The sequence below is a fragment of the Loxodonta africana genome, chromosome 16, assembly GCF_030014295.1.
Source record: "Loxodonta africana isolate mLoxAfr1 chromosome 16, mLoxAfr1.hap2, whole genome shotgun sequence".
Taxonomy (NCBI): Eukaryota; Metazoa; Chordata; class Mammalia; order Proboscidea; family Elephantidae; genus Loxodonta; species Loxodonta africana.
Window position 1 is genome coordinate 39,039,930 of NC_087357.1, and position 27,221 is coordinate 39,067,150.

At 40.1% G+C, this 27,221-nt stretch overlaps 1 pseudogene; it reads left to right on the plus strand.

Moving 5' to 3' along the window:
• LOC100672893 (cytochrome P450 2C9-like) overlaps nucleotides 1-27,221 on the plus strand; it is a 125,976-nt pseudogene that overhangs the window by 96,436 nt on the left and 2,319 nt on the right.

Consider the following 27,221-nt stretch of genomic DNA (forward strand, 5'->3'; position numbering starts at 1 on the left):
CTCAAGAGTGGCCTCATTACTGAGCTGAAAGGGTGTCTGGGGGCCCTACTTTCAGGGTTTCTCCAGTCTTTGTCAGGCCAGCAAGTCTGGACTTTCTTTTTGAGTTAGAATTTTGTTCTATGTTTTTCTCCAGCTCCATCTGGGACCCTCTATTGTGATCCCTGTCAGAGCAGTCAGTGGTGGTAACTGGGCACCATCTAGTTGTACTGAACTCAGTCTGGTGGAGGCCGTGGTAGATGTAGTCCATTAGTCCTTTGGACTAATCTTTCCCTTTTATCTTTAGTTTTCTTCATTCTTCCTTGCTCCTGAAGGGGTGAGACCAGTGAAATATCTTAGACAGTTGCTCACAGACTTTTAAGACCTCAGATGCTACTCACCAAAGTAGAATGTAGAACATTTTCTTTATAAACTCTGTTATGCCAATTGAGCTAGATGTTCCCCGAGACCATGGTCCCCACAGCCCTAATCACAGCAATTTGGCCCCTTAGGGAGTTTGGATGTGTCTATAGAGCTCCCGTGACCTTGTCTTCTACAGGTTGTGCTGGCTTCCCCCATATTGTGTACCGACTTACCCTTCACCAACCAAACCAAAACCAAACTTAGTGCCGTCAAGTCGATTCTGACTCATAGCGACCCTATAGGACAGAGTAGAACTGCCCCACAGAGTTTCCAAGGAGTGCCCGGTGGATTCGAGCTGCTGGCCCTTTGGTTAGCAGCCATAGCACTTAAGCGCTACGCCACCAGGGTTTCTGCACCCTTCAAAGTTACTGCTTATCTTTGTCTATTAAGTGTTTTTCTATCCCCACCTCTTCCATCCCTTGTAACCATCAAAGATTGTTTCTTTTTGTATGCAAACCTTTTCATGAGTATTTACAGTAGTGGTCTCATGCAATATTTGTCCTTTTGTGATTGACTTATTTCACTCAGCATAATGTCTTCCAGATGCATCCATGTTATGAGATGCTTCACAGATTCATCTAAACTTTTCTTTGTTCTTCTTACTCTCCTGTGCTTAGATCCGTTTGTTTATAAATTTCTTTTTCATTTCTTTTGTTTTTGTAGATTTTGTTTTTATTGAGACTTTATGTTTTTTTTTTCTTTATTTTGGTAAGTAGGTTTAACTTTCTTTGTGGTTGCCTTGAAATTTACCCGTATCTTCCTAGGTTTGAACCAGTCTATTATTACTTCATATTTTTTTTTTACCACCTTGCCTTGCTCCCCCTTAGAAAATTCTATACCTACAATGTTTACTCCCTCTTTTATTTTTCTGACGTTGTTGTCATTTCCAGATTAACCTCTCTGGTTCCCTGTTGCAAGTGTTTTGGTTTTGGATAGTTCTTGAGAGTTCATTTCCTATGTTGGTATCTGGCTGGTACTATCTTGGTTCCTAGATTCAGGCTGTGGTCTGATGTTGTTTGTTCTCAGACCAAAGGACTCCCTTTAATAATTCTTGTAAATATGCTTTGGCTTTTACATAATCCTTTAATTTCTGTTTTTCTGGAAATGTCCTAATTTCACCATCATATTTGAATGAAAGTTTTACAGGATATACTATTCTTGGTTGGCAATTTTTTTCTTTCAAGGTTTTATATGTGTCATCCCATTGCCTTCTTCCCTGCATGGTTTCTGCTGAATAATCAGAGCATAGACTTATTATTTCTGCTCTGCATGTGAGTAGAAATGTTTTTCTTGAGCTGTTCGTGGGGTTTTTCCTCTGTCTTTGGTTTTAGTGAGTGGGATTATGATATACCTTGGTGTTTTTGTTTTGCAGTCTATCCTATGTGGGGTTCTTTGACCTTCTTGGATGGTCAGCTTTTCATTATTCATGGCATTAGGGAAGTTTTCTGTCAGCAATTCTTCAATGATCCTCTCTGTGTTTTCCCTTTTCTCTCCCTGTTCTGGAACTCTGATCACTTGCAAATTTTTGCTTTTGATTGTACCCCACATAATTCTCAGGGTGTCTTCATTTTTCTTCATTCTTTCTGATTTTTCCTCAGAGTTGTATCCAAGTGTTTGTCTTCAATTTCACTGATTCTGTCTTCCATCGTTTCAAACCTGCTCCTCAACCCTTCTATGACACTGTCCATTTCTGAAATCTTGTTCATCTTTTGGATTTCTAATTGTTGTTTTTGAATGATTTCTAGTTGTGAATTTATTTTGGCATTTTGTTCCTGTATTACTTTCCTGAATTGTTCCCTTTTTTTGTCTGTACTTTCCATGAATTTGTCTGCCTTTTCCAAAAATTCGTCTATTTATTCCTAATTTTTGTCTGCTTTGTGCTTCAACTCTTGATTTGCTCTGAGTATTAGAGATTTGAATTCCCTGTCAGGTAGTTCTAGTACCTTTTCTTCTACCAAAAAGTCATCTTGTGTTTTATTTTTGATGTCTCCTGGACCCATCCTGTCCTGTTTTTTTTTTTTTTTTTTAAATATGTTTTGATATTGTCTGCTGTCTTTGAGACACTCAGTAGTTATTTTCTTCATTTCTTCATTTTAGATTTGTTTGTTTCATCCTGCTTTTTGTTTTATTTGGTTATGTCTGAGCAGGTGGGCTGTGTGTTCATTGTTGTTTGCTTGTCTGTAGTCACGATACTTGTCACCTCCTTGTCCAATTGGTGGGGCCAATCACTCAGCTACGGCACAGCAGGGCAGGTCCAGCTGAAGGAGAGGGGTTGGGATGGGTTGTGGCACATACTAGGGCTGACAGGGCAGGTCAGAAATCACTGCTGGGCATGTTCCAGTAGGCCATGCCTGTGTTGCTTGGGGGTGTGATGTTCAGTGCACGCTGCAGGTAGGCAGGAACCACGGGGGAGGTTGTGATGTGTGGAGCTAATAGGTGTATAGGAAAGAGGAGAGAAAAACAGGAGCCAAAAACATACAAGCAAAGAAAGAGGGAAAAAAAAAGAGTGCTAAAGGACCTTGCTGTTGGAATGGAAAGATGAGAAACAGAAATGGAGAAAAGCAAAAAGGAAAGAAAAAAAAAGAAAGAAAAAGGGAAAAAGAAAGAAGAAAAAACTAGACAAAAATTTGGAAAAGAAAAAAGGAAAAGCCCCCAGGCATCCCAAGGCCCCACCAGTGGAGCTGCCAAGACTGGGGAAGTGGCTCCCTGGCTGGGTAGGATAGCCTGGTAGAGGGGGTATAGATGTCACACGGTATCAGGTATTCAGGAGACAGGAAAAGAAGATCAGAAGATAAGTGTAAAGAGACAAGAATTGAGAAATGAAGACAGACAGAAAGGGAAAAAGAGAGAGAAAAGAAAAAAAAAAGAAACAAAGAAGAAAAAGAGATGCCCCCAGGGATCCCACCTACTCAGCTGCACAGATTGGAGGAGTGGCTCCTAAGCCATGCAGTGCTGCCTGCCTAGAAGGGGGTCCCAAGCTGTGAAAAGAAAAAGAAAATAAAGCAAAACAAGGGAAACAAAGACCCAGGGTTCCCACCAGTGTGGTGTTGCGGGCTGGGGGGGTGGTTTCCCAGTTCAGCCTGGCTTCACAGCCTTTCAAGAAGAAGCAAAGATGGCAGATGGAGCCATATGTTCCAGAGAAAGGCGAGGGAGGTGGTAGGAGGCACAGAAGAAACAGAAAGAACCAGCTCAGAAACCTGGCCAGTGTGGACAGGGAGAATTCAAGCACCCTGAGGCCAAAGCAGTTGCTTCCCTGCCGAGAGACTGTGGTTGGAGGAAAGCAGAGGAGGCGGGGGGTGGGGAGGATGAAGGTGAGGGCTAGGAAAACATATATTGCTTGTTACTGGGTGCTCTGTCTCCTGCTGGGAACTTCGTGAAGCTCCTTTCCTGTACTCCCTGTCCGCTGATCTATGTGGGTGGGGTGAATCCAAGCGGCAGGGATGCTGCCCTTCCCAGCCAGGCAGACCCACCGCAGCCAGCCAGGAAGCTCAGAGGTAGAGGATTGGGGAGAGAATGGTGGTGGGAAAAGGTGTATTGCTAGTTACCGGGTGCTCTGTCTCATGCTGGGAGTTCCATAAAGCTAGTTTCCCATGTTCCTTTTCTGTCAATCCCCGGCTGGCATCCAAGATGGCAGATCAGTGCTGCGTTGGTGGATGGGGCCCTCTGCGTGTCTCTCTCCTTGCTTTCCGTTCTCTCTCAGTTTATTGTTCCATTCAGTGCTTTGTTGAGTTCTCTATCTCTTCATTTGGCACTTCAGATTCTAGGAATGACGTTTGTCTCTGTCTTACTTAGTTTTTCAGGTCTTTGCTGTGGAGGGACACCGTGGTGCTTCTGTCTATTATGCATGTTAGCCGCAAGTCCAAAGCCATAAAATTTTGGAAGAAAACCTAGAGGAAACTCATCATTACATTGGGCTTGGAATTGGTTTCTTAGATATCTCATCAAAAGCACAAGCAATAAAAGAAATAGATAAATGTGACACCATGAAAATTTATTTATTTACTTAGATTGTTTCCAGTTTATTGCTACAAACAATACTTCAGTGACTAGCCTTGCACACACAGTATTTCAGAGGCACATGAGGATAGCTGTAGTAATAAAAACAACAATGACAATGAACGAAACCTGCTCCTGCCCAGTTGATTCTGAGTCATGGTGACCTCATGTGTTACACGTAGAACTGCTCCACAGGATTTTCTTGGCTGTAATCTTTTTTTTTTTTTAATTGTAATTTAGATGAAGGTTTACAGATGGAACTAGTTTCTCATCCAACAGTTAGTACACACATTGTTCTGTGACATTGGTTAACAACCCCACAACACGTCAACGCTCTCCCTTCTCAACCCTGGGTTCCCTATTACCAGCTTTCATGTCCCATCCTGCCTTCCAGTCTCTGCCCAAGGGCTGGTATGCCCCTTTAGTTTTCTTTTTTTTTCTATTGGCCTGTTCAATCTTTGGCTGAAGGGTGAACCTCAGGAGTGATCTCATTCCTGAGCTGAAAGGGTGTCCGGGGCCATACTCTCAGGGTTTCTCCAGTCTTTGTCAGACCAGCAAGTCTGGTCTTTCTTTTTGAGTTAGAATTTTGTTCTACATTTTTCTCCAGCTCTGTCTGGGATCCTCTATTATGATCCCTGTCAGGGCAGTCAGTGGTGGTAGCCAGGTACCATCTAGTTGTACTGGACTCAATCTGGTAGAGGCCATGGAAGATGTGGTCCATTAGTCCTTTGGACTAACCTTTTCCTTGAGTCTTTAGTTGTCTTCATTCTTCCTTGCTCCCAAAGGGATGAGACCATTGGAGTATCCTAGATGGCTGCTCACAGGCTTTTAAGGCCCCACACGCTACTCACCAAAGTAGAATGTAGAACATTTTCTTTATAAACTATGTTATGCCAGCTGAGCTAGATGTTCCCCGAGACCATGGTCCCCACAGCCCTCAACCCAGCAATTTGATCCCTGAGGGAGTTTGGATATGTCTATGGAGCTACCACGACCTTGGCTTGTACAGGTTGCTCTGGCTTGCCCAGTATTGTGTACTGTCTTACTCTTCACCAAAGTTACCACTATCTATTGTCTACTGTTTTTCCATCCACCTCTCCCCCGCTCCTTGTAACCATCAAAGATTGTTTCTCTTTGTATGTAAATCTTTTCATGAGTTTTTACAGTAGTGGTCTCATACAGTATTTGTCCTTTTGTAATTTACTTATTTCACTCAGCATAATGCCCTCCAGATTCATCCATGTTATGAGATGTGTCACAGATTCATCGTTGTTCTTTATTGTTACATAATACACCATTGTGCGTATGTACCTCAGTTTTTTTATCCATTCATCAGTTGATGGGCATCTAGGTTGTTCCCATCTTTTGCCATTGCGAACAGTGCTGCAGTGAACATGTGTGTGCGTATGTCTACTCGTGTGACGACTTTTTTTTCTCTCGGGTATATTCCTAGGAGTGGTATTGCCGGATCATATGGGTGTTTTTTTATCTAGCTTTGTAAGGAAGCGCTATATGATTTTTCAAAGTGATCGTACCATTTTGCATTCCCACCAGTACTGCATAAGATTTCTGATCTCCCTGCAGCCTCTCCAGCATTTATTATTTTCTGTTTTATTGATTCCTGCCAGTAATGCCGGGGTGAGATGGTATCTCGGTGTGATTTTGATTTGCATTTCTCTGATGGCTACAGATCATGAGCATTTCCTCATATGTCTGTTGGCCACTTGAATGTCTTCTTTGGTGAGGGGTCTATTCATTTCCTTTGCTCCTTTTTTAATTGGATTATTTGTCTTTTTGTTGTACAGGTGTTGGATTTTCTTGGAGATTTTAGAGATCAAACCTTTGTCCAATTTGTAATAGCCAAAAATTTTTTCCCGATCTGTAGGTTCTCTTTTTACTCTTTTGGTGAAGTCTTTTGATGAGCATAAGTGTTTAATTTTTAGAAGATCCCAGTTATCTAGCTTATCCTCTGGAGCTTGTGTATAATTGGTTGTGGTTTGTATCCAGTTAATGCCGTCTATTAGGGCCTCTAGCATTGATCCTATTGTTTCTTCTATGAACTTCATAGTTTTTGACTTTATATTAAGTCTTTGATCCATTTTTCAGTTAGTTTTTGTATGTGGTGTGAGGTACGGGTCCTGTTTAATTCTTTTTGCAGATAGACATCCAGTTTTGCCAGCACCATTTGTTAAAAACACTGTGTTTTCCCCGTTCGTTGGACTCTGGGCCCTTGTTGAAGATCACGTGACCATAGGTGGATCGATTTACATCTGGGTTCTCAATTCTGTTCCATTGGTCAATGTATCTGTCTTTGTACCAGTTCCAGGCTGTTTTGACTACTGTAGCTGTTTAGTAGGTTCTGAGGTCAAGTAGTGTGAGTCCTCCTACTTTATTTTTCTCCTTCAGTAGTGCTTTATTAATCCAGGATCTCTTCCCTTTCCGTATACAGTTAATGATAAGTTTTCTATTTCTTTAAAGAATGTTGTTGGTGTTTGGATCAGTATTGCATTGTGCTTGTAAATTGCTTTGGGTAGAATTGTCATTTTCACAGTGTTGAGTCTACCTCTCCATGAGTATGGTATGCTTTCCATTTATGTAGATCTCCTTTGGTTTCTTGCAGAAGCGTTTTGTAGGTTTCTTTATAAAGGTCTTTTACAACCCTATGTAGATTTATTCCCAAGTATTTAATTTTTTAAGGGGCTATTATAAATGATGGAAACCCTGGTGGCGTAGTGGTTAAGTGCTACGGCTGCTAACCAAAGGGTTGGCAGTTCGAACCCACCAGGCGCTCCTTGGAAACTCTATTGGGCAGTTCTACTCTGTCCTATAGGGTCGCTATGAGTCGGAATTGACTCAACAGCACTGGCTTTCTCTTTATTGTAAATGATATTGTTTTCCTGATTTCATTTTCATCATTCTCTTTATTGGAGTGTAGGAATCCAACTGATTATTGTATGTTGATCTTGTATCCTGCTGCTCTGCTGAATCTTTCTATTAGTTCTAGGGAGTTTTTTCGTGGAGTCTTTTGGGTTTACTATGTATAGTATCATATCATCCACAAATAGGCAAAGTTTAACTTCTTCATTACCAATTTTTATGCCCTTAATTTCTTTTTCTTGCCTTATTGCTATAGCTAGGATTCCAGCACAACGTAAAATAAGAGTGGTGACGAAGGGCATCCTTGTTCTCAAAGGGAGTGTTTTCAGCCTCTCTCCATTAAGAATGATATTGGCCGTTGGCTTTGCGTAGATGCCCATTATTATGTTAAGAATTTTCCCTTGTGTACCTAGTTCATTGAGAGTTTTTTTCAGGAACAGGTGATGGACTTTGTCAAATGCCTTTTCTGCATCGATTGAGATGATCGTGTAGTTCTTTTCTTTCCTTTTATTTATGTGGTAGATTATGTGGATTGATTTTCTAATGTTGAACCATCCATGGGTACCTGGTATGGATCCTCCTTGTTGTGGTGTATTATTTTTTTGATGTGATGCTGAATTCTATTGGCTAGAATTTTGTTGAGAATTTTTGCATCTATATTCCTGAGAGATATTGGTGTGTAATTTTCTTTTCTTGTGGTGTCTTTGCCTGGTTTTGGTATCACGGTTATGCTGGCTTCATAGAATGAATTCAGAAATATCACTTTCTTTTCTATGTTCTGAAATAGTTTGAGTAGTACTGGTGTAAGCTCTTCTCTGAGTGTTTGGTGGAATTCTCCAGTGAAGCCATCTGGGCCAGGGCTTTTTTTCTTTCAGAGTTTTTTTTTTTTTTTTAACCTTTTTAATATCTTCACTTTTTATGGGTCTGCTCAGATTTTTAACATCATTTTGTGTTAGTTTGGTTAAGGAGTGTGTCTCTAGAAACTTGTCCATTTCCTCTAGGCTTTCTAATTTGTTGGAGTGTGGTTTTTCATAATGCTCTGTTATGATCCTTTTTATTTCAGTTGGGTCTGTTTTAATGTCCCCCATTTCGTTTCTTATTTGGGTTATTTGTGTTGTCTCCTGTTTTCCTTCTGTCAGATAGCCCAGTGTTTTGTCGTTTCTGTTGATCTTTTCAAAGAACCAACTTTTGGTTTTGTTGATTCTATTATTTTTGTATTTTCTATTTCATTTATTTCTGCTCTGATCTTTATTATTTCCTTCCTTCTGGTGGTGGTGGTCTTCTTTTGCTGTTCTCTTTCTATTTTTTCAAGTTATGCAGCTAATGTTTTGATTTTGTCCCTTTCTTCTGTTTTGATGTGTGCATCTATTGCTGTAAATTGACCTCTGAGGACTTCCTTTGCTGTGTCCCAAAGTTTTGGTATGATGTTCTTTCACTCTCGTTTACTTACAGGAATTTTTTATTCCATCTTTGATTTCTTCTATTACCCAGTGGTTTTTCAGCAGGGTGTTATTCAGTTCCCATGTAATTGGTTTTTTTTTTCTTACTCTTCCCATTGTTAATTTCTGCTTTGATGGTGTTGTGGTCAGAGAAGATACTGTGTATTACCTCAATGTTTTGGATTTTGTTGAGAATTGCTCTGTGGCCTAGGATGTGGTCTATTCTGGAGAACATTCAGTATGCATTGCAAAAGAATGTGTACTTTGCAGGTCTTGGATGGAGTGTTCTATATATGCCTATGAGGTCAAGTTGGCTGATTGTGCCCTTTAGCTCTTCTGTATCTTTGTTGAGTTTCTTTCTTTATGTTTTGTCCTTTACTGAGAGTGGTTTGTTGACATCTCCTACTATTATTGTGGAACTGTCAATTTCTCTTTTCAGTGCTGTTAGAGTTTATGTATTTTGGAGTCCTGTCATTGGGTGCGTAGATGTTTATTATGGTTAAGTCTTCGTGATGGATCGTCCTTTTAATCATTATGTAGTACCCTTCTTTTTCTTTTATGGCGGATTTTGTTTTAAAGTCTATTTTCTATGAGATTAGTATTGCCACTCTTGCTCTTTTTTGGTAGTTGTTTGCTTGATATATTTTTTGCATCCTTTGATTTTTAACAAATTTACTTCTTTGTTTCTAAAGCGTGTCTCTTGTAGACAGCATATTGATGGATCCTTTTTTTTCTTAATGCATTCTGTCACTCTATCTCTTTATGGGTCCATTTAGGCCATTTACATTGAGTGTAATTATTGACAGGTGTGAGTTTATTGCTGTCATTTTGTAGTTTTTTTTTCCTTTTGCGGTGCTAACATTTTCTTTGTTCCTTTTACTCTCTTGTGCCAAGTTCCTTTTGTTTGTGGATTTCTTTTTCATTTCTCTTGTTTTTGTAGATTTTGTTTTTATTGAGACTATGTTTTTCTTCTCTATTTTGATGAATAGGTTTGTTAACTTTCTTTGTGGTTACCTTGAAATTCAGTCTCTTATTACTTGATATCCCCTTGACTTGCTCTCGATTAGAAAGTTCAAAACCTATGCCGTTAAATCCGTCTTTTGTTATTCTGGCATTATTGTCACTTAAAGATTTACCTCTCTGGTTCTCTGTTGCAATTCTTTTGGTTTTGGATAGTCCTAGAGAGTTTATTTCCTAGGTTGTTATCTTGATGGTACAATCTTGCATCCTAGATTCAGGCTGTCCTAGATTCTGATATTGTTTGTTCTCAGATCAAAGGACTCTTTGATAATTCTTGTACATTTGGTTTGGTTTGTACATATTCCCTTAATTTCTGTTCATCTGGAAATGTCCTAATTTCACCATCATATTAGAATGAAAGTTTTGCAGGATTTATTATTCTTGGTTGGCAATTTTTTTCTTTCAAGCTTCTATATGTGTCACCCCATTGCCTTCTTGCCTGCATGGTCTCTGCTGAATAATCAGAGCTTAGGCTTATTGTTTCTCCTCTGTATGTGACTTTTGTTTTTCTCGAGCTGCTCTCAGGAATTTGTCTTTGGTTTTAGTGAGTGTGATTATGATATGCCTTGCTGTTTTTCTTTTGGAATTTCTCCTATATTGGGTTCATTGGGCTTCTTGGATGGCCAGCTTTTTATCATTCATGATTAGGGAAGTTTTCTCTCAGCAATTCTTCAGTGATACTCACTGTGTTTTCTGTTTTCTCTCCCTGTTCTGGAATTCTGATCACTTGCAAATTGTTGCTTTTGATTGTATCCCACATAATTCTCAGGGGTTTCCTCATTTTTCTTTGTTTTTTTTTCTTTTGTTTTGTTTATTTGATTTTTCCACAGAGTTGTATTGAAGCGTTTATCTTCAATTTCGCTGATCCTGTATTCCATCATTTCAAACCTGCTCCTCATCCCTTCTATGACACCACCCATTTCTGAAATCTTCTTGTTTATCTTTTGGATTTCTAATTGTTGTTTTGTATGACTTCTAGTTGTGAATTTATTTTGGCATTTTGGCAGAAGTATTATTTTCCTGAATTATTCCTTTTTTTTTTGGTATTTTCCACGAACTCGTCTTCCAGAGATGGAGCCAAAATGGTGGAATAAACAGAAGCTTCCGGCTAGACCTCTTACAACAAAGACCTGAAAAAACAACTGAAACAAGTATATTTATGACAACCTAGAATCCTTGAACATCAAAGTCAAGCTTAGAAAAAGAACTGAGGGGGGGCGGGGGGGCAGAGAAGGTTCAGAAGCAGTGAGGCGTTACCAGATTTGAATCACCAGGAACCCTCAAGCACCATTCCCAGGAGCGGTGGCAGCAGGCTGGTACTAGCATTCAGGCACAGTTTCCTCAGGGAGAAGCAGCCAGCCACACAAACTACTCACACCTCCAGAACCAGAGAAAAACAGCGCTCTAGGCAGAAGCTAAGCACTTGCATATGTTTTACTACATGTCCCTGCCCCTTCCGCCCCCCACTTCCAAGCAGGCTTCAGCAGCAGTTCATTCCGCTGGGCCTGAGATAGGCCCTGTTGAGCGGCTGGAGCCATCCTCCTGGCCTTAGAGAAGGAAAAAATTTGCAAATTGGAGAAAAGATAATTTTCCAGCTCCACTAACCAGGGAAGCTCAGGACAGAAGTGGCTCCTGTCCAGATATAAACCATCCATGGACTTTGAGTACCTTTCCCCTCTGCGTGGACCTATGTGGGCCTATTTCAGGAGAATAGGCCATTGTTGGCAGACTCCAGCTGTTTCAGCTGTGGGTGTTTGATATTTGACATTGCTTTGGTATGATACAGGGCCCTCACATACCCACATCAGGGGCCTAAGGACTGGTGGCTGCACTCAGGCACTCAGCTACCAAAAACAGGAGTCCAAGGATAACTGGTACCTCCCAGTGCTTAGAACAAAAACACTGGATGCCCATGGTCCATCCACAGAACACACCCACCTGTACGCTCTAAGGAACAGGGACATGCTGGCCTCAGAGACACATGGGGGATGATTCTCAGCCCCCCGCCTTGTTCAGAGTGTACACCAATCACACATGCCCCTCTGAGACTGTAGGACAGAGGCTGCACCACACACTTGATGATCAGCTTCGTGCACACCTGAGCTGAATTCCTACAAGAAAAGTGAACAGACTCCTAGACTGATATACTTGATAACAGCTCTAGCCATCTGGGGACAGGATATCAAAGCTCCAAAGGTGAACATAATCAAGCTACCTCACTCGAGCAAGCCATTTCGGCATATCAAAACAAAACAAAGCAAGAACCTACAACACCGTAAGCAAACATAAACTAGTACAATAACTTATAGATGGCTTGGAGAGAACCGTTAATATCAAGTCACATAAAGAAATGCCATGATTGCCTCAACAAAATCTCAAAACAAAGATTCAAGGGATCTTCTAGATGAAAGTGCCTTCCTGGAATTACCAGAGGCAGAATACAAAAGATTAACATGAAGAACCCTTCAAGATGTCAGGAAGAAAATGAGGCAATATGTAGAAAAGGCCAAGAAACACACAGAGAAAGCAATTGAAGAAATTAAAAAGATTATTCAGGAACATAATGAAATACTTAATAAGGTGGAAAAATCCATAGACAAACAGCAATCAGAAATTCAGATTAACAATAAACTTACAGAAGTACACAACTCAATAGAAAGAAGAGTAGAATTGAGCAAGTGGAAGGCAGAATTTCTGAACTTGAAGATAAAGCACTTTGCACTAATATATTTGAAGAAAAATCAGATAAAAGAATTTTAAAAAATGAAGAAAACTTAAGAATCATGTGGGACTCTATCAAGAGAAATAACCTACAAGTGACGAGTACCAAAACAGGGAGGCATAACAGAAAATACAGAGAGAATTGTTGAAGATTTGTTGACAGAAAACTTCCCTTATATCATGAAAAATGAGAAGATTTCTATCCAAGTTGCTCATCAAATTCCACATAAGGTAGATTTTAAAAGAAAGTCACCAAGATATATTATAATCAAGCTTGCCACAACCACAGATAAAGACAGAATTTTAAGAGCAGCTAGGGATAAATGAAAAGTCACCTACAAAGGAGCGCCAATAAGAATAAGCTTGGACTATTCAACAGAAACCATGCAGGCAAGAAGGCAGTGGGATGACTTACATAAAAAATTGAAGGAAGAAAATTGTCAGTCAAGAATCATATATCCAGCAAAACTGTCTCTCAAATATGAAGGTGAAATTAGGACATTTCCAGAAAAACAGAAGTTTCGGGAATTTGTAAAAACCAAACCAAAACCACAAGAAATACTACAGGGAGTTCTTTGGTTAGAAAATCAATAATATCAGGTATCGACCCAAGACTAGAACACTGGGCAGAGCAATCAGGAGTGAACAGAGACAGGGAAATCACAAAAATAAATCAAGATAAAAAAACAAACAAAACAGGGAAACAGCAATGTTATTACATAAAAGAACACAATATTGAAGAGGCGGGGCCAAGATGGCTGACTAGGTAGATGCTAACTCAGATCCCTCTTGCAAGAAAGACTCGGAAAAACAAGTGAATCGATCACATACATAACAATCTACGAACCCTGAACAACAAACACAGATTTAAAGAGTTGACCTGAATGACAGAGATGGTGAATGAACAAATATGGGGAAGCAGTGACTGTTTTCGGAGCCTGGAGCCAGCGTCCCAGTCAGGTAACCTTGGCGCTGGGCTTAGGACTGGGCCAAGGAGAGCTGAACACAAAATCTTGTGATGGCGCAAACAAGGGGCGCAGCCCTACCCCCCTGAACTGACCCTGGGAGGGGGCCCAGCCAGTCCGCGTGGGCGGCGTGGCGACGTGGCTGGTGGGAGAAGTCCCTGGGAGGCAGTGACTGGTTTTGGAGCTGGGAGTGCAGCGTTCCAGCCGGGGAACCTTGGCGCTGGGCTTTGGATTGGGCGCAGGGGAGCTGAACATGGCATCTACTCATGGCACAAACACGGGGTGCAGCCCTACTCCCCTATACTAACCTTGGGAGGGGGCCCAACCAGTCCATGGAGGCGGCGTGGCAACGAGGCTGGCGGGACGAGAAGTTCCCGGGAGGCAGTGACTGGATTTGGAGCCAGAAGTGCAGCATCCCAGCAGGGGAAACTTGACGCTGGGCTTTGGACTGGCAGCGTAGGATATGACCACGGCTTTAGCGGGCCAGACCCTCGGGGGCAATCTCCACACAGCCAGCACACATAGGCGACAGAAAAATAGTCATCCTAAGCAAGATAAGCAACTTGGGCTATGTTCCGGAGTGCTAATCTCCTGTTTTTCTGAATCCCCCCCTCCCCTTCCCAGGCGGCTTCATTAACATTGGAATTTCCTGAGCCAGAGGGAGAATGGCTCCGGCTCCACGGTGCCTTTGCTTTTCCCTTTTTTTTGGTCTTTTCCTAACCCATTCTTCCGGCCTGAGAGAAGCAACCACAAAAAACCAAGAGACCAAAAATCCTTCCCTAATTGGACTAAAAACACAGAACCAGCTCTAGCCAAGCATATATGATCCAAATCTCAGGCTTTCATCCTTACAGGGAACAAGGTGGCGGTTATAATCCAAAGGCAGTTCTGATAGGGATCTGACTGCATTTTTTTTTAGCGGATTTACTGGAAAAACAAGTTTCCCAGGTCTGATATCTCTGCTTATTCAACAGAGTCCTAACTGACCCACAACAGGGAACTGAAGGCTGAAGCTCCCCCCAGACCACCTAGCCTCTTGCCTTAGGGGTCTAAGGAGGGTGACACCTACCAATCAGTAGAAGTACTTACAGTGGAGGCCTAAGGTACAGCTGCAGTGCCCTCCCACCAAGATGCTATAGGAATAGAGGCACATCTACCTCACTGACACTTGGGGGAAGCCTGTCAGCATCCTGCCCCCCCTGGAGTGTGAACCCCAGCTGCTAACAGAATCTGGTGCACACAACTATCACCACTACTTCTCGAGGTGGATAGGTGTTAGGATGCAGCACACACTTGATGACCCAAAATCAGATTCTACTCAAGAATAGTGAATAGACTCAGGCATATATATCTGGCAACAGCCCAAACCACCTGGTAATAGGTCATAAGTAAGTCAAGGCTACAACAAACAAGACAGCACAATCTAGTAGCCCATCAACGTATATTGAAAGAAAACAAAACAAGAAAAGACTCAGTGACCAAATATAGAATAATTTTTTTTTTATATCTTAGTGATGGCTCAGAGACCGCAGTCGATATCAAACCACATAAAGAAGCAGACTATGACAGCTTCTACAAACCCCAAACAAAAGAATCAAAATCTGTCCCAAATGAAGATACAGTCCTGGAATTGCCAGATACAGAATATAAAAAACTAATTTACAGAATGCTTCAAGACATCAGGGATGACCTCAGAAATGAAATGAGGCAAACCGCAGAAAAAGCCAAGGAACACACTGATAAAACAGTTGAAGAACTCAAAAAGATTATTCAAGAACATAGTGGAAAAATTAACAAGTTGCAAGAATCCATAGAGAGACAGCATGCAGAAATCCGAAAGATTAACCATAAAATTACAGAATTAGACAACGCAATAGGAAGTCAGAGGAGCAGACTCGAGCAATTAGAATGCAGACTGGGACATCTGGAGGACCAGGGAATTAACACCAACATAGCTGAAAAAAAATCAGATAAAAGAATTAAAAAAAATGAAGAAAGCCTAAGAATCATGTGGGACTCTATCAAGAAGGATAACTTGTGTGTGATTGGAGTCCCAGAACAGGGAGGGAGGACAGAAAACACAGAGAAAATAGTTGAAGAACTCCTGACACAAACCTTCCCTGACATCATGAAAGACAAAAGGATATCTATCCAAGATGCTTATCAAACCCCATTTAAGATTGATCCAAAAAGAAAAACACCAAGACATATTATCATCAAACTTGCCAAAACCAAAGACAAACAGAAAATTTTAAAAGCAGCCAGGGAGAAAAGAAAGGTCTCCTTCAAGGGAGAATCAATAAGAATAAGTTCAGACTACTCAGCAGAAACCAGGCAGACGAGAAGGCAATGGGATGACATATACAGAGCACTGAAGGAGCAAAACTGCCAGCCAAGGATCATATATCCAGCAAAACTCTCTCTGAAATATGAAGGCGAAATTAAGATATTCACAGAAAAACGCAAGCTTAGAGAATTTGCAAAAACCAAACCAAAGCTACAAGAAATACTAAAGGAAATTGTTTGGTCAGAAAACCAATAATATCAGATACCAGCACAACACAAGGTCACAGAACAGAACATCCTGATATCAACTCAAATAGGGAAATCACAAACACAAATTAAGATTAATTAAAAAAAAAATGCTCATAACAGGGAATCATTGAAGTCAATACGTAAAAGATCACAATAATCAAAAAGAGGGACTAAATACAGGTGGCATAGAACTGCCATATGGAGAGGGATACAAGGCGATATAGGACAATACAAGTTAGGTTTTTACTTAGAAAAATAGGGGTAAATATTAAGGTAACCACAAAGAGGTATAACAAATCCATAACTCAAAATAAAAGCCAAGAAATACGTAACGACTCAACAAACATAAAGTCAAATACTATGAAAATGAGGATCTCACAATTTACAAAGAAAAACTTCTCAGCACAAAAAAGTAAGTGGAAAAATGAAATTGTCAGCAACACACATAAAAAGGCATCAAAATGACAACACTAAACACTTATTTATCTATAATTATGCTGAATGTAAATGGACTAAATGCACCAATAAAGAGACAGAGAGTCTCGGACTGGATAAAGAAACACGATCCATCTATATGCTGCCTACAAGAGACACACCTTAGACTTAGAGACACAAACTAAAACTCAAAGGATGGAAAAAAATATATCAAGCAAACAATAAGCAAAAAAGAAGAGGAGTAGCAATATTAATTTCTGACAAAATAGACTTCAGACTTAAATGCACCACAAAGGATAAAGAAGGACACTATATAATGATAAAAGGGACAATTGATCAGGAAGACATAACCATATTAAATATTTATGCACCCAATGACAGGGCTGCAAGATACAGAAATCAAATTTTAACAGAATTGAAAAGTGAGATAGACACCTCCACATTTATAGTAGGAGACTTCAACACACCACTTTCGGAGGAGGAAAGGACATCCAGTAAGAAGCTCAATAGAGACATGGAAGACCTACTTACAACAATCAACCAACATGACCTCATTGACTTATACAGAACTCTCCACCTGACTGCTGCAAAATATACTTTTTTTTCTAGTGCACATGGAACATTCTCTAGAATAGACCACATATTAGGTCATAAAACAAACCTTCGCAGAATCCAAAACATCGAAATATTACAAAGCATCCTCTCAGACCACAAGGCAATAAAACTAGAAATCAATAACAGAAAAACTAGGGAAAAGAAATCAAATACTTGGAAACTGAACAATAACCTCCTGAAAAAAGACTGGGTTATAGAAGACATCAAGGAGGGAATAAGGAAATTCATCGAATGCAACGAGAATGAAAATACTTCCTATCAAAACCTCTGGGACACAGCAAAAGCAGTGCTCAAAGGCCAATTTATATCAATAAATGCACACATACAAAAAGAAGAAAGAGCCAAAAGCAGAGAACTGTCCCCACAACTTGAACAAATAGAAAGTGAGCAACAAAAGAATCCATCAGGCACCAGAAGAAAACAAATAATAAAAATTAGAGCTGAACTAAATGAATTAGAGAACAGAAAAACAATCGAAAGAATTAACAAAGCCAAAAGCTGGTTCTTTGAAAAAATTAACAAAATTGATAAACCATTGGCTAGACTGACTAAAGAAATACAGGAAACAAATAACCCGAATAAGAAACGAGAAGGACCACATCACAACAGAACCAAATGAAATTAAAAGAATCATTTCAGATTACTACGAAAAATTGTACTCTAACAAATTTGAAAACCTAGAAGAAATGGATGAATTCTTGTTAAAACACTACCGACCTAAACTAGCACATTCAGAAGTAGAACAACTAAATAGACCCATAACAAAAAAAGAGATTGAAACGGTAATCAAAAAACTTCCAACAAAAAAAGACCTGGCCCGGGCGGCTTCACTGCAGAGTTCTACCAAACTTTCAGAGAAGAGTTAACACCACTACTACTGAAGATATTTCAAAGCATAGAAAATGACGGAATACTACCCAACTCATTCTATGAAGCCACCATCTCCCTGATACCAAAACCAGGTAAAGACATTACAAAAAAAGAAAATTATAGACCTATATCCCTCATGAACCTAGATGCAAAAATCCTCAACAAAATTCTAGCCAATAGAATCCAACAACACATCAAAAACATAATACACCACGATCAAGTGGGATTTATACCAGGTATGCAAGGCTGGTTTAATATCAGAAAAACCATTAATGTAATCCATCACATAAATAAAACAAAAGATAAAAACCACATGATCGTATCAATTGATGCAGAAAAGGCATTTGACAAAGTCCAACACCCATTTATGATAAAAATTCTTACCAAAATAGGAATTGAAGGAAAATTCCTCAACATAATAAAGGGCATCTATGCAAAGCCAACAGCCAATATCACTCTAAATGGAGAGAACCTGAAAGCATTTCCCTTGAGAACGGGAACCAGACAAGGATGCCCTTTATCACCGCTCTTATTCAACATCGTACTTGAAGTCCTAGCCAGGGCAATTAGGCTAGACAAAGAAATAAAAGGTATCCGGATTGGCAAGGAGGAAGTAAAGCTATCACTATTTGCAGATGACATGATCGTATACACAGAAAACCCTAAGGAATCCTCCAGAAAACTACTGAAACTAATAGAAGAGTTTGGCAGAGTCTCAGGTTATAAAATAAACATACAAAAATCACTTGGATTCCTCTACATCAACAAAAAGAACACCGAAGAGGAAATAACCAAATCAATACCATTCACAGTAGCCCCAAGAAGATAAAATACTTAGGAATAAATCTTACCAAGGATGTAAAAGACCTATACAAAGAAAACTACAAAGCTCTACTACAAGAAATTCAAAAGGACATACTTAAGTGGAAAAACATACCCTGCTCATGGATAGGAAGACTTAACATACTAAAAATGTCTATTCTACCAAAAGCCATCTATACATATAATGCACTTCCGATCCAAATTCCAATGTCATATTTTAAGGGTATAGAGAAACAAATCACCAATTTCATATGGAAGGGAAAGAACCCCCGGATAAGCAAAGCATTACTGAAAAAGAAGAAAGTGGGAGGCCTCACTCTACCTGATTTCAGAACCTATTATACAGCCACAGTAGTCAAAACAGCCTGGTATTGGTACAACAACCGACACATAGACCAGTGGAACAGAATTGAGAACCTAGAGATAAATCCATACACATATGAGTAGCTGATATTTGACAAAGGCCTAGTGTCAGTTAATTGGGGAAAAGATAGTCTTTTTAACAAATGGTGCTGGCATAACTGGATATCCATTTGCAAAAGAATGAAACAGGACCCATGCCTCACACCATGCACAAAAACTAACTCCAAGTGGATCAAAGACCTAAACATAAAGACTAAAACGATAAAGATCATGGAAGAAAAAATAGGGACAACCCTAGGAGCCCTAATACAAGGCATAAACAGAATACAAAACATTACCAAAAATGATGAAGAGAAACCCGATAACTAGGAGCTCCTAAAAATCAAACACCTATGCTCATCTAAAGACTTCACCAAAAGAGTAAAAAGACCACCTACAGACTGGGAAAGAATTTTCAGCTATGACATCTCCGACCAGCGCCTGATCTCTAAAATCTACATGATTCTGTCAAAACTCAACCACAAAAAGACAAACAACCCAATCAAGAAGTGGGCAAAGGATAGGAACACACATTTCACTAAAGAAGATATTCAGGCAGCCAACAGATACATGAGAAAATGCTCTCGATCATTAGCCATTAGAGAAATGCAAATTAAAACTACGATGAGATTCCATCTCACACCAACAAGGCTGGCATTAATCCAAAAAACAGAAAATAATAAATGTTGGAGAGGCTGCGGAGAGATTGGAACTCTTATACACTGCTGGTGGGAATGTAAAATGAATAGTACAACCACTTTGGAAATCTATCTGGCGTTATCTTAAACAGTTAGAAATAGAACTACCATACAACCCAGAAATCCCACTCCTTGGAATATACCCTAGAAATACAAGAGCCTTCACACAAACAGATATATGCACACCCATGTTTATTGCAGCTCTGTTTACAAGAGCAAAAAGCTGGAAGCAACCAAGGTGTCCATCAAAGGATGAATGGGTAAATAAATTGTGGTATATTCACACAATGGAATATTACTACACATCGATAAAGAACAGTGACGAATCTGTGAAACATTTCATAACATGGAGGAACCTGGAAGGCATTATGCTGAGCGAAATGAGTCAGAGGCAAAAGGACAAATATTGTACAAGACCACTATTATAAGATCTTGAGAAATAGTAAAAACTGAGAAAAACACATACTTTTGTGGTTACGAAGGGGGGACGGAGGGAGGGAGAGGGTTTTTTATTGATTAATCAGTAGATAAGAACTGCTTTGGGTGAAGTGAAAGACAACACTCAATACATGGAAGGTCAGCTCAATTGGACTGGGCCAAAAGCAAAGAAGTTTCCGGGATAAAATGAATGCTTCAAAGGTCAGCGGAACAGGGGCAGGGGTCTGGGGAACATGGTTGGAGTGGACTTCTAAGTCAATTGGCAAAATAATTCTATTATGAAAACATTCTGCATCCCACTTTGAAATGTGGTGTCTGGGGTCTTAAATGCTAACAAGCGGCCATCTAAGATGCAGCAATTGGTCTCAACCCACCTGGAGCAAAGGAAAATGAAGAACACCAAGGTCACACAACAACTAAGAGCCCAAGAGACAGAAAGGCCATATGAACCAGAGACCTACATCATCCTGAGACCAGAAGAACTAGTTGGTGCCCGGCCACAACCGATGACTGCCCTGACAGGGAGCACAACAGAGAACTCCTGAGGGAACAGGAGATCAGTGGGATGCAGACCCCAAATTCGCATAAAAAGACCATGCTTAATGGTCTGACTGAGACTAGAGGAATCCCGGCGGCCATGCTCCCCAGACCTTCTGTCGGCACAGGACGGGAACCATCCCCGAAGACAACTCATCAGACATGAAAGGGACTGGTCAGCAGGTGGGAGAGAGATGCTGATGAAGAGTGAGCTAATTATATGAGGTGAACACTTGAGAGTGTGTTGTCTGGAGGGGGGGATGGGAGAATAGAGAGAGAGGGAAGCTGGCAAAATTGTCTCGAAAGGAGAAACTGAAAGGGCTGACTCAATAGGGGAAGAGCAGGTGGGAGTACGGAGTAAGATGTATGTAAACTTATATGTGACAGACTGGATTTGTAAACGTTCACTTGAAGCTTAATAAAAGTTAATTAAAAAAAAAAAGAATAGAAGGGAAATCCCTCAACATAATAAAGGGCATTTATATAAAGCCAATACCAACATCACCCTAAATGGAGAGAGTCTGAAAGCATTCCCCTTGAGATCGGGAACCAGATATGGATCCCTTTTATCACCACTCTTATTCAACATTGTGTTGGAGGTCCTAGCCAGAGCAATTAGGCAAAATAAAGAAATAAAGGACATCCAGACTGGCAAGGAGGAAGTAAAATTATCTCTATTTGCAGATGACATGATCTTATACACAGAAAACCCTAAAGAATCCGCAAGAAAACTACTGAAACTAATAGAAGAGTTCAGCAGAGTATCGGGATATACAAGACAAACATACAAAAATCAGTTGGATTCGTCTACACCAACAAAAAGAACATCGAAGAGGAAACCACCAAATCAATACCATATACAGTAGCCCCCAAGAAGATGAAGTACTTAGGATTAAATCCTACTAGTGATGTAAAAGACTAATACAAAGAAAACTACAAAATACTTCTGCAAGAAACCAAAAGAGACCTACATAAGTGGAAAAACATATCTTGCTCTTGGATAGGAAGACTTAAGATTATAAAAATGTCTGTTCTACCAAAAGTGATCTATAGATTTAATGCAATTCTGATCCAAATTACAATGATATTTTTTAATGAGATGGGGAAACAAATCACCAACTTCATATGGAAGGGAGAGAGGCCCCGGATAAGTAAAGCATTACTGAAAAAGAAGAACAAAGTGGGAGGCCTTACTCTACCTGATTTTAAAACCTATTATATCGCCACAGTAGTCAAAACAGCCTGGCACTGGTACAACAACAGATACGTGGACCAATGGAACAGAATTGAGAATCCAGACATAAATGCCCTCACATATGAGCAGTTGATATTTGACAAAGGCCCCAGATCAGTTAAATGGGGGAAAAGACAGTCTTTTTAACAAATGGTGCTGGCATAACTGGATATCCACCTGCAGAAAAATGAAACAAGACCCATACCTCACACCATGCACAAAAACAAGCTCAAAATGGATCAAAGACCTAAATGTAAAACCTAAAATGATAAAGATCATAGAAGAAAAAATAAGACCAACACTAGGAACCCTAATACATGCATAAACTGTATACAAAATATTACTAAAATGCAGAGGAAAAACTAGGTAACTGGGAGCTCCTAAAAATCAAACACCTATGCTCATTCAAAGATTTCACCAAAAGAATGAAAAGATTATCTACAGACTGGGAAAAAGTTTTTAGCTATGACATTTCTGGTCAGCGCCTGATCTCTAAAATTCACACGATACTGCAAAAACTCAACTGCGAAAAGACAAATAACCCAATTAAAAAATGGGGAAAAGATATGAACAGGCACTTCACTAAAGAAGACATTCAGGTAGCTAACAGATACATGAGGAAATGCTCACAACCATTAGCTATTAGAGAAATAACGATCAAAACTACAATGAGGTTCCATCTCACTCCAGCGAGGCTGGCATTAATCCAAAAAACACAAAATAATAAATGTTGGAGAGGCCATGGAGATATTAGAACACTTACACTTCTGGTGGGAATGTAAAATGGTACAAACACTTTGGAAATCAATTTGGCACTTCCTTAAAAAGCTAGAAATAGAACTACCATACCATCCAGCAATCCCACTCCTTGCAATATATCCTAGAGAAATAAGGGCCTTTACACAAACAGATATATGCACATCCATGTTCATTGCAGCACTTTTTACAGTAGCAAAAATTTGGAAGCAACCAAGGTGCCCATCAGCAGATGAATGGATAAATCGATTACGGCATATTCACACAATGGAATACTATGCATAGATAAAGAACAGTGATGAACCTGTGAAACATTTCATAACATGGAGGAATCTAGAAGGTATTATGCTGAGTGAAATTAGTCAGCAGCAAAAGGACAAATATTGTATAAGACCACTATGATAAGAACTTGAGAAATTGTTTAAACAGAGAAGAAAATATTCTTTGATGGTTATGAGGAGGGGAGAGAGGGAGGGAGGTTGGGAGAAGGGTTTTCACTAATCAGATAGATAAGAACTACTTTAGGTGACAGGAAAGACAACACACAATACAGGAGAGCTCAGCACAACTGGACTAAACCAAAAGCAAAGAAGTTTCTGGAATAAACTGAATGCTTCGAAGGCCAGCGTAGCAGGGGCAGGGGTTTGGGGACCATGGTTTCAGGGGACATCTAAGTCAATTGGCATGAAAAAATCTATTAATATTCTGCATCCCAGTTTGGAGAGTGGCGTCTGGGGTCTTAAACGCTAGCAAGTGGCCATCTAAGGTGCATCAATTTGTCTCAACCCACCTGGACCAAAGGAAAATGAAGAACACCAAGGACACAGGGCAATGACTAGCGCAAGAGACAGAAGGGGCCGTATAAACCAGAGACCACATCAGCCTGAGACCAGAAGAACTAGATGGTGCCTGGCTACAACCGATGACTGCTCTAACAGGGAACACAACAGAGAACCCCTGAGGGAGCAGGAGAGCTGTGGGATGCAGACCCCAAACTCTCATAAAAAGACCAGACTTAATGGTCTGACTGAAACTCGAATGATCCCAGTGGTCATGGCCCCCAGACCTTCTGTTTGCCCAGGACAGGAACCATTCCGAAAGCCAACTCTTCAGACAGGGATTGGACTGGACAATGAGATGAAGAGGGATGCTGGTGAGGAGTGAGCTTCTTGGATCAGGTGGACACTTGAGACTATGCTGGCATCTTCTGTCTGGAGGGAAGATGAGAGAGTAGAGGTGGTTAGAAGCTGGCGAAATGGACAGGAAAAGAGAGAGTAGAGGGAGGGAGCAGGCTGTGTCATTAGGGGGAGAGCAATTGGGAGTATGTAGCAAGGTGTATATAAGTTTTTGTGTGAGAGACTGACTTGATCTGTAAACTTTCACTTAAAGCACTTAAAAAAAAAAAAAAAAAAAGCCAGAAATTGGGTTTTCAAGTTAAAGAACAAGTGGCAGCTAGAGCAGGACATGTCTTTATGGCCCTCTCCACCTCTTCTCCCAGAGCCCAGTCAAGTCTGCAGGAGGTCATGCTCTATTCTGAAAACGATCTCCCAAGTAGTTTCGCATATTCGTGTGGATTCTATCATAAATTGAATTGTGTACCCCAAAACTGTGTGTCAACTTGGCCAGGCCATGATTCCCAGTATTGTTTGATTGTCCACCATTTTGTCACCTGATGTCATTTTCCTATGTGTTATAAATCCTACCTCTCTGATGTTAATGAGGCAGGATTAGAGTCAGATATGTTAAAGAGCCAGGACTCAATCTACAAGATTAGGTTGTATCTTGAGCCAGTCTCTTTTGAGATATAAAAGAGAGAAGCGAGCAGAGAGACAGGTGGCCCTCCTACCACCAAGAATGAAGAACCAGGAGGGGAGTGTGGTCTTTGGGCCCAGGGTCCCTGGCCTGAGAAGCTCCTAGAGCAGGGGAAGATTGATGACAAAGACCTTCCCCCAGAGCTTTATTTTACACAGATGAAAACGGATGCTGTGAATGTAGAGCTCTATTCAAGCCCAGTGGCTCCCTGCACAGTGGTTTTTCCTCTAAAGCCCAAAGCCCAGTTTTCATAAAGTACTTTAGTGATTGCCCCAAAAGCATGACCACAGCACTCAGTGGAGAGCCAAGGTCCTTGTTGAAAGACTTCCATTACCAACGAGGTTTGTCCTCCATTCAATACTTAATGACCTATGCATCAAATAACTTGGCAGAAATGTTCTAACTTGGCATGTCAATGAGTGGGAATGTTTAGAGCCACAGATATTACTAAGGTAATGTTGCTTATGCTTCAGTTGGGATCCTAGATGACAAAATGATTGGGGTTTACAGGGTGTAAGCCATAAACAATCATCACACTTTTACCCTGTGCTTAGCTGGCATGTCCTGCCCTCGTCCTCGATGATAATTGTATGATCTTAGAGAACTCACTTAGCTGCTCTGGAGCACAGGTAATTTATCAAAAAGTGTCAAGTTTGGTTTCATGATATCTTCAAGCCCCTCCTAGTTTTAAAACCCTGATTCTTTGTTTGAGTAAGCCTGAAAGAAGTAGAGGCAGCCATGACTAGCTTTGTGTCCTATGTCAATCAGGTTGCTCAGACTTCTTTAACCTCCTAGGTCCTCATCTACAAAATGTGAATTATAGTAATTCATGCCGTTTGTACTTCAAGGTTGTAGAAAAGAACTGATATAAAAAATGGGAGGATTGATATAAAGATGCTTTCATACTGTAGAAATAATGTGTCAGAAATGATTATCATCTATGATAATCTGGTCAGCTTTCGCCATCAAATAATTCTATAAGCATAGAACATTACTTTGTATGTATGTACAGTAAGGAATTAGTCCTCGAAATGGAGACCATTTTCTATTCAGCTTTATAGCTCCAGTTTTAACCAGGGCTTAGCATGTCATATGTATATCTTCATTAAAAGATTTTTATTTAACAAATCACTTTTTTTCTCTTATAGGTCTGCAATACATTCCCCATGCTGATTGCTTATTTCCCAGGGAGTCATAGCAAATTCCTTAATAATACTGTTTATGTAAGAAGTTATATTTTGGAGAAAGTGAAGAACACCAAGAATCCTTGGACTTTAAGAATCCTCGGGACTTCATTGATTGTTTCCTGATCAAAATGAAACAGGTAAGATGTTAGAGGCCACTCAGTTATTTGTTTGCTTGTGCATTTTGTGGTTCATTGAGTAGTTCTGTTACTTACTAGGGATATTTAAATGGTCAAATCCAGTAGATGCTCCTTGGAAACCCTATGGAGCAGTTCTACCTTGTCTTATAGGGTCGCTATGGGTTGGAATTGACTTGAAGGCGATGGATTTTTTTGGTTAAGGAGACGATTAGATTTGTCTAGTATGTACAACCATTGTTAGGGGTAAGTCAGTCTTAATGGGTTTAATTGCATAGTGGTTAGACATGCCATGGGTCACCAGGAGAGTATAAGAACCTCATCAAAATAATGCTGGCCTAGTGTACTAGTTAGGAAAAGAGTTTTTCTTTAGGTATATTAATGACTCCCTTCAGTCAATGTTTCAAACTGCCCTTTTTTTATTCTCAGTTCAGTGTCTCATCATCATCATCCTCTAGTCCTAAATAAATCTTACTTGTTCTTGTCAGGTCTTTTTCCTCTTCCAGCTTCCAATTTATAAGAGCTCCATTCAGTCAGTCCCTTAGTCTTCATTATCCCCACTCTCTCCTTCATCCTTTATGGACAGTTAATGACCTAACTCTCTGTCTTCATGGTTGTTGTGTCTCTTTAATTTTTATATTTCTAGCCATTTCTGCAGTTGTTCATTAGACAAAGTTGCCTATGGCATCCCATCTGGAGTACAATAGTGCTGTCCATCTTACCTCTGGGAATCCATTTTCTTTCCCTATAATTCATTCGATACTGTACTGCCATATAAGCTTTCACATAATTTAAACTTCCCAGTGAGTTTTCAAGCAATAGTGAGTTCATATAAATACTTTAACAGAAGAAGAGAATTACATACTCTTGATTCAGGCCTATATCGTTCATGATATGGCCCCAACTTACCCATGTCTACCAACTATGATTGTGTTTTGTCTTCCAATAAAAAAAAAAAGAAAAAACTAAACCCGTTGCCTTCGAGTTGATTCCGACTCACAGTGACCCTATAGGACAGGGTAGAACTGCCCCATAGTTTCCAAGTAGCACCTGGTGGGTTTGAACTGCCGACCTGTTGGTTAGCAGCTATAGCACTTAACCGCTATGCCATCAGGGTTTCCTCAAATAAAAGAAAACCCAATTAACAACGGCTTAAACACATAGTGGATTTATCTCACAAGGAATCTCGTTTTCGGCAGTCCAAGCAAGCACAATAACCCTGAAGCATCAAGGAGTCAACAGTCTTCCATTTTCTTTCACCAAACTTAGTATGTAGGCCTTTATCATCATGCTTAAATCCTCATCTCCTGAGATGATGACTGCCAAATT